At 43.4% G+C, this 14,815-nt stretch overlaps 2 protein-coding genes across 5 annotated transcripts in view; one reads left to right on the top strand and one right to left on the bottom strand.

Moving 5' to 3' along the window:
* The window catches only part of LOC121879675 (low-density lipoprotein receptor-related protein 2-like), a 37,722-nt gene extending 35,929 nt beyond the window's left edge, over positions 1 to 1,793 (bottom strand). For all 4 annotated transcript variants that reach the window (XM_042386387.1, XM_042386388.1, XM_042386389.1 and 1 more), the window contains exon 1: positions 1,668 to 1,793. The gene's annotated coding sequence lies outside the window, so the exon portion shown is untranslated. The remainder of the gene's footprint in view (positions 1 to 1,667) is intronic.
* Positions 1,794 to 5,758: 3,965 nt separating this feature from the next.
* Positions 5,759 to 14,815, top strand: part of LOC121879698 — a 35,876-nt gene continuing 26,819 nt past the window's right edge. The window contains exon 1 of the mRNA XM_042386429.1: positions 5,759 to 6,003. The gene's annotated coding sequence lies outside the window, so the exon portion shown is untranslated. The remainder of the gene's footprint in view (positions 6,004 to 14,815) is intronic.

The following is a 14,815-nucleotide window of genomic DNA, read 5'->3' as shown; positions in this document are numbered from 1 at the left end:
GGTTAGGTTAGGTTTGTTAGGTTATTAACTCATAGTAGACATTTTGGTAATATGTGACATTTTCAAAGTAGACATAATGGGAGTAGACATAATGGGAGTAGACATAATGGGAGTAGACATAATGGGAGTAGACATAATGGGAGTAGACATAATGAGAGACATAATGGGAGTAGACATAATGGGAGAGATAAGGAGTAGACATAAGGGAGAGACATAATGAGTAGACATAATGGGAGTAGACATAATGGGAGTAGACATAATGGGAGTAGACATAATGGGGAGTAGACATAATGGAGTAGACATAATGAGAGTAGACATAATGAGTAGACATAATGGGAGTAGACATAATGGGAGTAGACATAAAGGAGTAGACATAATGGGAGTAGACATAATGGGAGTAGACATAATGGGAGTAGACATAATGGGAGTAGACATAATGGAAGTAAATAAAAAGTGATAAGAACCTGAATTTCCTCCCATAATAGAATACACTGTCCAGTTGACTATAGTCTCAGTACACTATCGACGCCATCTTGGATCCCATGTGTGTGTGCAATAGCTTAAGGAAGTTAGTCGAACATGTCTCCATTATGAGTTAATTGGGACGTGTAAGTTACTGGCGAGCAAAAGGCCTTCCTAGATGATGTGTTTTAGTTTTAGTTTTTCAGTTGTAGTTAAGATGATGATATTAACGCTGTTGTCTTCCACTACCCTCCACTACCCTCCACACTAGACTGGTACCCTCCACTACCCTCCACACTAGACTGGTACCCTCCACTACCCTCCACACTAGACTGGTACCCTCCACTACCCTCCACACTAGACTGGCACCTCCACTACCCTCCACACTAGACTGGTACCTCCACCATCCTCCACACTAGACTGGTACCTCCACTATCCCACACTAGACTGGTGCCTCCACTACCTCCACACTAGACTGGTACCTCCACTACCCTCCACAGACTGGTACTACACCTCACGGTCCCTCTCACACAGACTGGACCTCCACACTAGCTGGCTCCACTACCTCCACATGACTGGCACCCTCCACCTGACTGGACCCCACTATCCTCCACGACTGCCTCCCCCCACACTAGACTGGTACCCTCCACTACCCTCCACACTAGACTGGTACCTCCACTACCTCCACACTAGACTGGTACCTCCACTACCTCCACACTAGACTATACCTCCACTACCCTCCACACTAGACTGGTACCTCCACTACCTCCACACTAGACTGGTACCTCCACTACCTCCACTAGACTGGTACCTCCACCATCCTCCACACTAGACTGGTACCTCCACTACCCTCCACACTAGACTGGTACCTCCACTACCCTCCACACTAGACTGGTCCTCCACTACCTCCACACTGACTGGTACCCTGATGGCCTCCACTACCCCAAGATATCCACTACCTCCACACTGTCCCAGAGCCCTCCATCACATTCATTTAAACTTAGTCTGGTTAGGACACAATATCAGGACACTAAGACATCTTCGGGTCACACTAAGACATCCCCGGGTCACACTAAGACATCTTCGGGTCACACTAAGACATCCCTGGTCACACTAAGACATCTCCGGGTCACACTGAGACATCCCCGGACACACTCAGATATCTACTTAACATTAGGACACACTTAACATTAGGACACACTTACCTTCAGCGTGATGAGAATTAAGCGTGTGAACTATGTAGAGTCAATCACTTAAAACACTTATAATTTAACACACGCACACGGGTAGCGTCCTCCCCCTGTGTGAGCGGGCGAGCAATGAGTGACTCGCCAGTGAGGGAGGTGAACTTGGCTGGGGGGGGAGAGGGAGGTAAGAGGAGGGGGAGAAAGAGAGGAAGAGGAGGAGAGGGAAGGAGGAGATGGAGAAGGAGGTGTGAGGGAGGAAGAGGAGATGAGGGGAGGAAGAGAGGGACAGGGAGGAGAGAAGGAAGAGAGCAGGGAGAGGTGGAAGAGAGTGGGAGGGGGAGAAGGAGAAGAGGGTGAGGAACAAAGAAAAGGGAGGTCAAGAAAGGTCAAAGGTTAGGAAGAGAGGAGGAGGCAGATGGCATGAGGAAGGCAAGAAGCGAGGAGAGGAGGAGGATGATGATGGTATAGGGAGGCAAGAAGGAGGAGGAGGGAGGGAGGAGGATGATGGAAGGAGGGGGAGGCAAGAAGGAGGAGGAGGAGGAGGAGGAGGATGATGTATGGGAGGGAGGCAAGAAGGAGGGAGGAGGAGGAGGAGGAGATGATGGTATGGGAGGGAAGGCAAGAAGGAGGAGGAGGAGGAGGAGGAGGATGGGTGGTAGGGAGGGAGGCAAGAAGAGGAGGAGGGGAGGAGGAGGAGGATGATGGTATGAGGGGAGGCAAGAAGGAGGAGGGAGGGGAGGAGGAGGATGATGATGGTATGAGGGAGGGGCAAGAAGCGAGGAGGGGAGGGGAGGAGGAGGAGGATGATGGTAGTGAGGGAGGCAAGAAGCGAGGAGGAGGAGGAGGAGAATTGATGGTATGGAGGGAAGGCAAGAAGCAAGGAGGAGGAGGAGGAGGATGATGATGGTATGAGGAAGGGAGTAAAGGAAGGAGGAGGAGGGATAAGAGAAATGCGAGAAGGAGGATGTAAGGAGAGGAGGAGGAAGGCGAGAAAGAGAGAGGACAGGAGAAGGGAAGAGGGAGAAGGAGGAGGCGAGAAAGAGAGGGACAGAGGAAGGTGAGGAGAGGAGGAGGAGAGTGACCTTCAGGTGTATGTCTGTTCGTCGCCTACCCCGGCAGCAGTTACTTCTCGCCCCGAGCTATGGCTGGGGGTGCACTAAGTGGCCGGGGGTGCATTAAGTGGCTGGGGTGCCTGGCGGCTGGGGGGTACTAGGTGGCCGGGGTGTGGGGTAAACTAAGTGGTGTTTGGGTGGACTAAGTGGTGTTGGGGTGACAAGTGTCATGGGGACATATTATGGTGGGCACTTAAGTGGTGTGGGAATTAATTTGTATGGGCGTGCACTAAGTGGTGTGAGATTATACTAAGTGGTTTGGGTTTACATCAAGTGGTTTAAGGTATACTATTGTCTGCTCAAGGAATTGTCAAATAGCTCCGCCTCCTTTCTCTCGTCTTGGCCTGTGATTGGCCACCCTGTCATGCTGGCCGTGCCTGATGGAAGGTGTCCTGGCCGATTGTGACGCAGGCACTTGTTCAGCAGCCGTGGTCGAGGCTGGAGCCAGGAGATTCACGACTTACACTAACGTTATCAAATGTTTTCTACGGGTTCTTGATGTGATTCATTCATTTGTAAAATTTAATAGGCAACTTTATTTCTGATCACAATAGTCAAGATTGATAATGAGATACATTATTTTTCATGGTAAATTAAGTTACTTATTGAAGACGATATACAGTAGGTTGGGGGTGGTGCTGTGTTCCGCCTTGTAGTGATGATTGATGGTGTGGTACTGTACCTGTAGTGTTGTGTACAGTACATGATTAATAGATAATATTTAACGTCTTGATAATGTCTTACACAAGTAGTGATGACATGTGCTGTGCTGTATTGGTTAGGTTACATTGGGTCATGTTAGAGGTGGTAAATTTAGGGTTTGTTGGGAATAGGTGGGTTAGGTCATTAAGGGACAGGTCAGGCTGACATAGGAAGGTTTGGTCCGGGGGTTAGTGAAGCCTGGAACACTAGAATGTCACTCCTTCACATGAACAAATCCCAAGGAATTCCTCATAGTGGTCCTGGTGCAGGTAGGAGAAAGGCAGCTGCTTCTCACACCTGTGGTGGTGATAATGTTAGAGGAACACAGGTGTTGGTGGAAGTAACACCTGTGGTGGTGATAATGTTAGAGGAACACAGGTGTTGGTGGAAGTAACACCTGTGGTGGTGATAATGTTAGAGGAACACAGGTGTTGGTGGAAGTAACACCTGTGGTGGTGATAATGTTAGAGGAACACAGGTGTTGGTGGAAGTAACACCTGTGGGTGTATCGAACTGTGTAATAACTTGCTCTACAACTACCTTACAGTTTCTACAGTAACAAATAAAGTAAAATACTCATATCCAACTTTATATCTCACACATGTCAGGATAAAGTTCTCCAAACATTAAGACATCAAGTCATCTCTGTGTTTATCAGTTTGTTTATGTATTAGTTACAGTTCAGGAGGAGTTGGTACAGGAGTTCGCTATGTAGTACAAGTTAAAGTTATTATCACCCAGAGGATTATATTTTTGTAGTGACGGCTGTGGTGGGTGACGTGTGGTAGGTGACGGCTGTGTTGGGTGACGTGTGGTGGGGAGTGACATTGATTGGGTGACATTAGAGTGGGTGTTGATGTGGTGGGTGAGGCAGCTTTGATGTTTTTTCATATTGACGGGGAATTGACAATGTTGGGTGGTTAAAAAACTGTCCCAGCACCTCAATAGCGTTAACGAGTGTGTGTGTGTGTGTGTGTGTGTGTGTGTGTGTGTGTGTGTGTGTGTGTGTGTGTGTGTGTGTGTGTGTGTGTGTGTGTGTGTGTGTGTGTGTGTGTGTGTCCTTGTTTTTTCTCACTTATGTCGACGGAATATTTAGTTATACTTGATCTTATATTGTCAGGTTAGGTTAGGTTACGGGATTTTGGGTTAGGTTAGGTTAAGTGAGGTGGGAGAAGATCAGTGATGGACGAGTAACCAAATATTTATAATCGATTACAATTAGAAGCAGCAGACAGTAGGCAGGTACCAAACAGCGAGGTACTGGGAAGATATTGGAAGCATAATGTGTTGTGTAATGGTAGACCCTGCTGCCATATGTGACCAAGTCCCAGGTTGATGATCTGACTTTCTGCCTCATTTACACACAATTGCTGGGTCTCAATTGTTTCTCTTACTATTGACAACACAACATACATATATTGTTTCTCACTCTTGATTTTGTTTTTCATTTTTGTATTTCTTTATTATTATTATTATTATTATTATTAATATTATTATTACTATTATTATTATTATTATTATTATTATTATTATTATTATTAGTATTATTATAATTATTATTATTATTAATTATATTATTATTTGAGACGATATTGGAGTCAGTGATATAATGCCTGGATAGAATAGTGCTTTAAAAAAAAAAAAATATATATATATATATATATATATATATATATATATAAAATAAAATAAAAATCTATTAATCTACTTGTGACTAATTAATTTTCTGGACGATTACTTTTTACGTCTAATCAAGTAAAAGTTTATCAATAGTAACAACTTTCACTTAGTACTTTCTTTAATTTTTTATTATGCACCAAAGTTTATTCTCCATATTAATGGTAGGAGAGGAAACATTATTGACTGGATATTACTTAGCTTATGTCAATAGATGAAACGCCACAGATGACGTCAGATGAAAGGATTGTATTTATTCATACCAGAAATTCCAAAACAAATAAAAATAGACTAAATGCTTCCTAGAGACCTAACCTAACCTAACCTAACCTAACCTAACCTGTGTATAATTAGTCGTGACATATAATGGGATAATTTGGTTATAGTATGGTTAATGATCCTTAGTTAATTACACAGAATCTGTAACAAATGTAATTAAGATCAATATGGTCACCTCCCCAACCCATCCCACCTACCCACCCACCCACCCACACTCTCCCTCCTCCCCATACAAGGAGGACTTCCCAGGGGCGGAGACTCAGGGGGGTGGGCGGTGAGTAGTGGCTGGTATATGGATGGATGTAGGTAGCCGCCCAGCCAGTCTTGCCTCAGCGTTCAAGCAAGACGGACGTGTCAGGGACCTCCCATCTCTCCTGTGCCAATTAGTGACCTGATCTGAACATCCAACCCCACGTGAAGGCATAGAATTCCTCTCTCTGGAGTTAACACAGCTATCACAGGACACAGCTATCACAGGACACATCTAACACAGGACACAGAACGCTGGTGAAAGTCTGGTGGGTTGGACTTGACACTATCTTGACCTCGGAAGATATCACAGCATCTCATCACTAACTACTCAGGTTTGTATTAGAAATATTGGATATATAAACTAATATGATCCTTGAACTTATTTATATTGAAGATTAAGGGGTTGAGGCATCGTACTCGAGGGGTTGAGGCATCGTACTCGAGGGGTTAAGGCATCGTACTCGAGGGGTTAAGGCATCGTACTCGAGGGGTTGAGGCATCGTACTCGAGGGGTTGAGGCATCGTACTCGAGGGGTTGATGCATCGTACTCGAGGGGTTGAGGCATCGTACTCGAGGGGTTGATGCATCGTACTCAAGGGGTTGAGGCATCGTACTCAAGGGGTTAAGGCATCGTACTCAAGGAGCATTAAGGGGTGATGCTGAGTTTCCTAGACAATAAACCTCACCTAACCAAAAATAGTCACTCAACATTTTTACGATAGCTCTCAAAATACAGCTAGGGTGTCTAATCTTCAGGTGGGGATAGGTGGGAGGGAGGAAGGGAGAGAATAGGTGGGAAGGAGGGAAGATAGGAGAGAAGAAGGGAGAGGGAGGAAGAATGGGATGGAGAGAATGAGGGAGGAAGAATGGGATGGAGAGAATGAGGGAGGAAGAATGGGATGGAGAGAATGAGGGAGGAAGAATGGGATGGAGAGAATGAGGGAGGAAGACTGGGATGGAGAGAATGAGGGAGGAAGAATGGGATGGAGAGAATGAGGGAGGAAGAATGGGATGGAGAGAATGAGGGAGGAAGAATGGGATGGAGAGAATGAGGGAGGAAGAATGGGATGGAGAGAATGAGGGAGGAAGAATGGGATGGAGAGAATGAGGGAGGAAGAATGGGATGGAGAGAATGAGGGAGAAAGGAAGGCAGGCCACAGACTCATCTGGCAGTAACACCTAAATATTTACCGTGTGTGTGTGTGTCAGTTTACCCCCCACCTACACCTACACCTCCTGTATCTCTTGCCCAGTGTAGCTCTTCTTACTCCTCCGTCATTATCATCATTATCATCATCATCATCATCATCATTATTACCCATTATATCGACCATCATCACCACCAACACCAACACTCACTACAACCATCATCATCATCATCATCATCACCACCACTATCATCATTATCATCATCATCATCATCATCATCATCATCATCATCATCATCATCATCTTGGTTGAGTCTCTTACCTTTTTTGTTTACCTACGCCTTTGTTTACCTGTCTACCGGAAACACTTATGACGACTGGACATACGAGAAGAAGATGTTATTTTGGTGGTGTTGTGTTGGTGTTGTGTTGGTGGTGTGGTGTTGTGTTGGTGGTGCTGTATTGGTGGTGTTGTGTTGGAGGTAGTGGTGTTGTGTTGGTGTTTGTGGTGTTGTGTTGAGGGTGCTGTATTGGTGGTGTTGTGTTGGAGGTAGTGGTGTTGTGTTGGTGGTGTGGTGTTCTGTTGGTGGTGCTGTATTGGTGATGTTGGGGGTGTTGTGTTGGTGTTGTGTTGGTGGTGTGGTGTTGTGTTGGTGGTGTGTTGGTGTTGTGTTGGTGGTTGTTGAGGAGGAGGAGGTCGTAGAAGTAGGAAGCGAGAGAAAGAGTAAAAGAGGGAAAAGGAGGATATAGGAGTAAAGGAAGGAGTAGGAAGGGATAGGAGAAGGGAGAGAAGAAGAGGAAGTAGAAGTAATGAGGTAGAGAAGAAGGAGGAGTAATAAGGGAGAGAAGAGGCAGAAGGAGTAATAAGGGAGAGAAGAGGAAGCAGGAGTAATAAGGGAGAGAAGAAGAGGAAGAAGACGTAATAAGGGAGAGAAAAAGAATAAAAAGAAGGGGAATAACTATAGAGGATAAAGGGGAAGGAAATAACAGTAAACATTAAGAGAACATTAAACACCAATAATATCTCCTGAAGGTGATACTCGTAGGTGCTCCTTCAGTAGAGGTCCTGAGGTGGTGCTCGAGTGGCTCCCCAGGTGGCCCTACACACCGTCTTGAGGTGAAGGCTTGAGGCAGTTATCTGAGCTGGGTGAGGTGTGCACGATGAACTAGAAGAGGTGGTGAAGGAGGTCTGGGAGAGGTGGTGAGAGGTGTGCACGATGAACTAGAAGAGGTGGTGAAGGAGGTCTGGGAGAGGTGGTGAGAGGTGTGCACGATAAACTAGAAGAAGTGGTGAGGGGGTGAAGGAGGTCTGGGAGAGGTGGTGAGAGGTGTGCACGATGAACTAGAAGAGGAGGTGTGAGGTGTGCACGACGAACTAGGAGAGGAGGTGAAGGAAGTGGTGATAGAGGAGGTGTCAGGTGTGCACGATGAACTAGAAGAGGTGGTGAGAGGTGTGCACGACGAACTAGAAGAGGTGGTGGAGGTGTGCACGATGTACTCAAGGGGTTAAATCATCGTACTCAAGGGGTTAAATCATCGTACTCAAGGGGTTAATAATAATAACAATAACAATAATTTAAGATCATTAAAAAAACTCACATTGACGACAAAGATAAAATTTAATGTGTTAATATCGTAATAAAAAGTGGTAAATGACCTTATGCCACTTAGCCTGGTAGTGGGTGACGCATTAAGGGGCATAAATAAACCACTTGATCTTGAAAGTCAACTTATTTCAAGATCAAGTGGTGGTAAGGGGTGACACCTGACACGCACCCTCCCCAGGTAAGCAAATCCACTCACCTCATAGTGATGATATATTGCAGGAAGAAGCATCTGGCCCCCCTCCTTCCCCTCCTCCTTCACCTCAAGATTATAAGGTCAGTCATATCATAGTAGAATAAAGATGTATAATATAGGTAACCTGAAGGAGATGTAACAGCTACCTAACACACACACACACACACACACACACACACACACACACACACACACACACACACACACACACACACACACACACACACACACACACACATACATACACAGGAAATTCCCCCCAACACTCGAAGATCCACCAAACTTGTTATGGTTGATGTATACATAAGCTACACATAACACTGCCTCTGGTAAAACCCTATTAGAAAAGGTTATCATTTGGTCACGTATGGAACTCTAAATAAATTTATAAATAAGTAAAAATCGTCACACCAAAGACTAGAGTTAAATAAATAAATAAATAAATGATAAAAATCGTCATACCAAAGACTAGAGTTAAATAATTAAATAAATAAATGATAAAAATCGTCACACCAAAGACTAGAGTTAAATAAATAAATAAATAAATTATAAAAATCGTCACACCAAAGACTAGAGTTAAATAAATAAATAAATAAATGATAAAAATCGTCACACCAAAGACTAGAGTGAAATAAATAAATAAATAAATGATAAAAATCGTCATACCAAAGACTAGAGTTAAATAAATAAATAAATAAATGATAAAAATCGTCACACCAAAGACTAGAGTTAAATAAATAAATAAATAAATGATAAAAATCGTCACACCAAAGACTAGAGTTAAATAAATAAATAAATAAATGATAAAAATCGTCATACCAAAGACTAGAGTTAAATAAATAAATAAATAAATAATAAAAATCGTCACACCAAAGATTATTTTTTTATTTTTTTATTTATTTTTTTTATATTTTTTGCAATTTTTGGTTTGTGTTTGTTCGTGAGATTTGGAAGTGCAAATAAGATAATGAGGTGGTTTGTGTATACTAATTGTAAGGTGGAGGAAGAAGAGGAGGGGTAGAGAAAGAAAGGAGGTGGGGGAAGGAGAAAGAAGAAGGAGGAGGAGAAGAAAAAAAGGAGGAGGAGGAGAACGAAGAGAAAGAAGATAAGGAGGAAGAGGAGGGAGAAAGAGAAGAAGAAGGAAATAAGAAGGAGAAGGAAGATAAGGAAGAGGAGGAAGAGACGAAGAAGGAAATAAGAAAGATAAGGAAGAGGAGGAGGAAAAGAGGAGACAACACCGCAGACCTTATCAGTATTATTAACCTGTCATAATAAAGTAGTCCACTGATAACACCTGTGGGTCGTTGCTAGTGGTGGGTCGCTAGTGGGTGGGTCGCTAGTGGTGGGTCGCTAGTGGGTGGGTCGCTAGTGGTGGGTGGGTCTCTAGTGGTGGGTCGGCTAGTGGGTGGGTCGCTAGTGGTGGGTCCTTAGTGGTGGGTCGCTAGTGGGTGGGTCGCTAGTGGTGGGTCGCTAGTGGGTGGGTGCAAGTGGTGGGTGGGTCGCTAGTGGTGGGTGATAACATTAAGCTAGGAGCATTGGAGAGTTATTTTAGATGGGAAAGGCAGTATGATGCCTCTTGCAGCTTTACTTGCTAAGCTTATTTTACCTGAAGATTAACCACCCTAACACACACACACACACACACACACACACACACACACACACACACACACACACATCAGTAATTTATTATAACAAGAACCAGCGGCGTGATGAGGCAGAAAATGTATTACTGACATCACTGATATTTCCTGTACCCAGTGGCAGTCACTATGTAAACAACCACACACTTATGACCTATTACACAGTCTTTCACCAGGTATGACCTCACTCCTGTACCTAACCTAACCTAACCTAACCTAACACTAATCTAACCTAACTCAATCTCGCTATAACTTAACCTAACCCAACCTAAGTTAACCGAACCAAACCAGGTGGCTCGCCCTCTGGTGGAAATTAGCGCCTGGGTTATGTTATGATCGTAAACACTAAAAATTGTGGCAGGTGGGAGGGTGTGTGGGGGAGAGACTGTGTGGGGAGGGTGTGTGGGGGAGGGTGTGTGGGGGAGGGGTGTGTGTGGGGGGGGGAGGGTGTGTGTGGGGGTGTGGGGGGTGTGTGGGGGGGGTGTGTGTGGGGGAGGGGTGTGTGGGGGAGGGGTGTGTGGGGGAGGGGTGTGTGGTGCTGTGGTGATGATGATGATGATGATGATAGTGATAATAGTAATAATAAGAAGAAGACGAAGAAGAAGAAGAAGAAGAAGAAGAAGAAGAAGAAGATAAGAAGAAGAATTTACGGTTTACTGAATAAAGTGCAAAAGCCAGAAAGTTGAAAATACTTATAATAAAGATCTAAGTAAAATATTTTGGTCTACTTAACAAAAATACTTATAATAAAAAAATCTAAGTAAACATTTCTGCCCGTCACTACTTGAGCTTCACAAGACTGGGTGGGGTTTTTTCCCTCCATCTCCTACGTCATAATTTCCCAGAATCGTTAATTTTTCCCGTTTAACAAAATTGGTCGAATGAGTCCGTTTATTTTCCTCTTTTATTTTTCCATTTATTTCCGTCTTTCACTAATCCGTCTTTCTCCCCTGTGAGAGAATTACTACACCACATGTCCCTCATAACACCATCTGTGAGGGAGTTACCACACCACGTGAGGCCCCTCATAACACCATCTGTGAGGGAGTTACCACACCACGTGAGGCCCCTCATAACACCATCTGTGAGGGAGTTACCACACCACGTGAGGCCCCTCATAACACCATCTGTGAGGGAGTTACCACACCACGTGAGGTCCCTCATAACACCATCTGTGAGGTAATTACTACACCACGTGAGGTCCCTAATAACACCATCTGCGAGGTAATTACTACACCACGTGAGGTCCCTAATAACACCATCTGCGAGGTAATTACTACACCACGTGAGGCCCCTCATAACACCATCTGTGAGGTAATTACTACACCACGTGAGGTCCCTCATAACACCATCTGTGAGGGAATTACTACACCACGTGAGGTCCCTCATAACACCATCTGAGGGAACTACTACACCACGTGAGTTCCTCCTAACACCATCTGGAGGGAGTTACTACACTACGAGTTTGCTGTTCAACACCTACATTAATCTGTATGTTCACTGTATGTTCCTTTACCTTTCTCTAATGAAGGCTTTTGTTAAACCACCAATGTATGTAATAAGTCATTTATGTCCAATGTATATTTTCAGCCTTCGGGCTGCAGAACTTTTTCAATAAACCGTTAATTATTATTATTATTATTATTATTATTATTAATAGAATATGAGCGGGATCACCACCTGAGGATTAGACACCCCTTATTTATTTATTTTTACCTACTAATTAAACACCCTGACGTTACCTGAGGGAGTTAGGTTACGTTACGTTACGTTTTGGTTAGATTATGTTTGGTTAGGTTAGTTTTGGTTAGATTAGGTTAGGATTGTGACTTAACCCTTTGAGGACGATGATTTAACCCTTTGTCTGGATAATGAGAACACCTGTCTGGATAATTGGAACACCTGTCTGGATAATTGGAACACCTGTCTGGGTAATGGAAACACCTGTCTGGATAATGGGAACACCTGTCTGGATAATTGGAACACCTGTCTGGATAATGGAAACACCTGTCTGGATAATTGGAACACCTGTCTGGATAATGGAAACACCTGTCTGGGTAATGAGAACACCTGTCTGGATAATTGGAACACCTGTCTGGGTAATGGAAACACCTGTCTGGATAATTGGAACACCTGTCTGGATAATGGAAACACCTGTCTGGGTAATGAGAACACCTGTCTGGATAATGGAAACACCTGTGGGGGTAGAAACAGGTGTTGAGATAATATAGTCAATAACACCTGTGGTATTGACCGTAAAGCAATGGTTTATTTACAATGATGTAGTTGAGTGATGTAGTTGAGTGATTTAGTTGGTGTCTTTAGTGAGTTTATTTTAGTTGGTGTATGAGTGATTTAGTTGGTGTAGTTGGTGAGTGATTTAGTTGGTGTAGTTGGTGACTAGTTGAAGTGATTGAAATTACCCTGATTAATTAACTGTGTTTAGAGGATGTATTTAAGGTATGCAAACAAATACAACGTCAATAATAAGTAATGTATTTAAGAAAACATCAATAAGTAATGTTTTAAAAAACAACAATAAGTAATGTATTTTAATAGTATACAACAATAAGTAATGTATTTTAAGTAGTAAACAACCATAAGTAATGTATTTTAAGTAGTAAACAAACCATAAGTAATGTATTTTAAGAATAAACAACCATAAGTAATGTATTTTAGTAGTAAACAATATAAGTAATGTATTTAAGTAGCAAACACCACACGCCATAACCCTCTGTTTAAGGGATCCCTGAGCTGAATACAATCATCTGACTTAAAGTAAATACAGTGTTATAAATGGCGTCCCGGTAGTGAAGAGGTTGTTTATTATCAAGGTGGCTTAGAACAGGTGGGCTGGCTGGCCACCTCCCAACCGCACCATCAAAGGGGTTGATGTTGCTGAACTAAACACACCTTAGTTGATCTTATGCTAATGAGTGTTCCCAAAGGGTGTGTGTGTGTGTGTGTGTGTGTGTGTGTGTGTGTGTGTGTGTGAGTGTGTGTGTGACTGTGTGTGTGTGTGTGTGTGTGTGTGTGTGTGTGTGTGTGTGTGTGTGTGTGTGTGTGTGTGTGTGTGTGTGTGTGTGTGTGAGGTGTGTGTGTGTGAGTGTGTGTGTGTGTGGGCATGGTTGTATGTATGACCTCACTTGTCACCCCCCACAGCCACACAATGCCCATACTATGCCTATAATGTTCAAATGATGCCTAGTGTACATAATCTGCCAACTCCACACCTACACCACACCATACCATACCACACCACCTCCCACACCACACATACTACACACCAACGTCGAAACCACCCACACACTCACACTACCACCCACACACCCACACACCCACCCACACACCCACACACCCACCCACACGCCACCCACACTTATGTCCTTGACTACCGTACCTAGTATACGAATGACGTCACCACGCACTTAATACCATCGTGGTCTTGACTTCTTCTTAATAAACAAATGACGTCACAGGTACAGCAACTCCTTACAAATTATTTTTCATAAACAAACAAACTTTCTACGTATTCTCCTGTCAGTCATTGTAGAACCAAACGTAACCTGACCTGACCTTATCTAATCTAGCCTGACCTGACCTAATCTAATCTAACCTGACCTGACCTTCCCTAATGTAACCTGACCTAACCTGACCTGACCTAACCTAACGCCTATATCACCTGAGAAGAATTATAAGAAGCTGAATATTATGTAGTCAGATGAATCGAGGGTTGAAATGTTCCTCTGAAAACATGTGGTTGGACGTCAAGGAACATATAAAAAGGAACTATTTCTCTTATGATGAGAACTTAGAGGTGTAATGATGGTAATTAATAAGATAGGAAATATTTAGTCTTGCGTCAATTGTTTTTAGACCAGCGCCTCCTTGTCCTCGTAAGGCAACACTCCTGGTTCACCTTCCACAGAAACACAAGCGATATGTAAACATTGAGGATGTGTGTTTATTGGTGCTTTTATGATCTTTGAAAGGTGTTAGGTGATTGGTTGAGAGCGTTTAAGACGAAGATGACTATTGGCCAAGAGTAACATCCATATAGGAAGGGTGACAGGTGGTGGGGGCTGGGGGGGGGCATTAAGTATCGCGCATTGTGTTTTGAGTTAATTATTTATATACATTAATGACCTTACCGGTTATAATTGACCTTTATAATTACTCTCCCTATGTTGAGTGACAATACTTGATGTTATTGTGTCATAATTAAACACGTAATGAGGTTATTAATTACACTTCATCAGTAATTAAGGATTAAGTGAGCTAGAGCTTCCTATATAACGTTAATTGACTCTATCGTTGACTTAATCTATTCAGGCTACCTTTAACTTACCTGTATATACACATAGCAATTTTCAACCCTAATGGCTATCCAGTTAACAGTTCAAAAGTGATCGTAGTTCATTAATGGGTGAGTGAGTGAGTGGTGACGTAGTAACTGGTGAGCGTCGACACAACCTGACTGTAACACAACTACTGCCAGTCATGTTTGTGTACCTCTCCACCGCCTACCACCACCTGCACCTACCACCACCGC

This window comes from Homarus americanus, unplaced genomic scaffold (genome assembly GCF_018991925.1).
Source record: "Homarus americanus isolate GMGI-L3 unplaced genomic scaffold, GMGI_Hamer_2.0 scaffold42643, whole genome shotgun sequence".
NCBI lineage: Eukaryota > Metazoa > Arthropoda > Malacostraca > Decapoda > Nephropidae > Homarus > Homarus americanus.
Note: the sequence above shows the minus strand (reverse complement) of the source record. Positions and strands in the feature narration are given on the sequence as shown.